We start from the raw sequence: 2,227 nt of genomic DNA on the forward strand, positions 1-2,227 counted from the left end.
TGTCTGGCTTCTTTCACCTAACATCATGTTTTGGAGGGCTGTCCATATCCTACTATATACCAGTACTTTATCCCTTTATATGCTGAAATGATACTCCATTATATGTGTATAAATCAGTTAATCTAGTCATCCACTGGTGGACATTCACTGTTTTCTCATCTTTTAGCTATCGTGAATAGTGCTGCTACAAATGTGTGTACAATGACTTGCTTGAGCACCTGTTCTCAATTTTTTTTTTTAAGAAGCATTCTATGATAATATTATCTGTTCAAGGGCTCCTGTTGCAAGTGGTAAACCAAGCATCGGCTTCCAGTCTGTGAGCCCAAGTTCACATATGTAGGAAGATAAAAGCAAACTGTGATCCATGCACATGCTGAAAACTAAAGGCTTATGGTTAATCACGTTGTAATGTTTAAATGTCTACAGCCTAGCAGCCAGAAGTCACAAGTCTTTTAGGTCTTTCTGGATGTCCCACAAGGTATGTGCACTTTTTTTCAGCTGAGCAACCTCGTCGTCCTTCAGCTTCTTTTGATCATATTGATTAATCCCTGACACTTCAGGAAACATGGAAGGCTCAGGAAGATTTCATTCTCCATGCTGTATATTCCCTTTACCATCACTGACACTGGATGAATCCTGGATAGATTTTCCAACATGGATTCAATGATATCAGCCACATTCAATCCAACACCCCAGTTGGTACATCCTTTTAGCTTCATGATGTCATAGGCACTTTTAACCACCATCTTCTCCACTTCCTTACGATTTTCACTGTCATTGCCTGTTCCCATTTCTGGATTCAGTTCCCGAGAGAAATGCCTGCCACATTGACTCCACTCCATGCAGCCACATTTGAGTCCCCATGTTCTCCCCAAATCCATTGATGGTAGCTTCTGGAATGAATGACAAGTTTTTCAGGGATAAGATAGTGAAATCTAGCAGAACCCAGATTACACCCACTTCCAATGACATGGTGCTTGGGTAGCCCACTTAGATTCCGGGTAACATATGTGAGAATATCCACTGGGTTGGAAACCACAATTATGATACAATCAGGACTGTACTTGACTATCTGGGGAATAACGAATTTGAAGACATTAAAATTCCTCTGCACCAGATTGAGACAGCTCTTGCTCTCCTGCTGATGGACTCCTGCGGTCACCGCTATAATCTTAGAATTGGCAATCACAGAGTAATCTTTATCTGCCACAATTTTAGGTGTCTGAAGAAATAAGCTCTCATGTTGCAGATCCATCATTTTGCCTTTATCTTCCAAAACATCTATAAGGGCAAGCTCATCAGCCAGAGACTTTTCTAGAATGCTGATGGCACACGCCATACCAACTTGTCCAATGCCCGCTACAGTTTGTTTGGGGTGGTTGCCTCTTCTTCTGCACCTGGTGCCATCAGTTTTTCCTTAAGAGTTGCCATTGTGCCCAGGAGAGAGATAGCCATTAAGATTTGTGCAAAGAAGACAATGTCAGCTACGTGAGTCTCCTTGGGCGCAGGATCTGCTCAATTTTTTAAAAAATATATAGACCTAAGAGTGAAATTATGGGGTCATGCAGTAATTTCATATTTAACGTTTTGAGGAACTGCCAAACTGTTAGAGGCCAAACTATTTTGCATTCTCGCCAGCAATGTACATGTCTTTCAATTTCTCCAAGACCTCACACCAACACTTTTTGTTTTTTTGATGATTATTGCCACCCAAGTGGGTGTGAAGTGGTACCACATTATGGTTCTTTTTAATTAATTATTTTAATTAACATATAATGTATTATTTGCCCCAGGGGTACAGGTCTGTGAATTGTCAGGCTTACACATTTCACAGCCCTCTCCATATCACATACCCTCTTCAATGTCCATAACCTAACCACCCTCTCCACACATTGTGTTTTTTTTTTTGTTTTTGTTTTAAAGATTTTATTTATTTATTTGACAGACAGAGAACACAAATAGACAGAGGCAGGCAGATAGAGAGGAAGGGAAGCAGGCCCCCTCTGAGCAGAGAGCCTGATGCGGGACTCGATCCTAGGACCCTGAGATCATGACCTGAGCTGAAGGCAGCGGCTCAACCCACTGAGCCACCCAGGCGCCCCACACATTGTGGTTTTAACACGCTTTGTTCTAACTAATGATATTGAGTGTCTTTTCATGTGCTTTTGGCCATTTGTTTAACTTCCTTGGGGAAAGTGTCTATTTTGCCCATTTTTAAGTTGTGTTG

The 2,227-nt window shown here is 41.4% G+C and overlaps 1 pseudogene; it reads right to left on the minus strand.

The window, feature by feature from the left end:
• Window positions 1–441: 441 nt before the first annotated feature.
• On the minus strand, window positions 442–1,431 carry LOC132008104 (L-lactate dehydrogenase B chain-like; annotated as a pseudogene).
• Between the last annotated feature and the right edge of the window lie 796 nt (window positions 1,432–2,227).

This window comes from Mustela nigripes, unplaced genomic scaffold (assembly GCF_022355385.1).
Source record: "Mustela nigripes isolate SB6536 unplaced genomic scaffold, MUSNIG.SB6536 HiC_scaffold_75, whole genome shotgun sequence".
In the NCBI taxonomy this organism is placed as follows: domain Eukaryota; kingdom Metazoa; phylum Chordata; class Mammalia; order Carnivora; family Mustelidae; genus Mustela; species Mustela nigripes.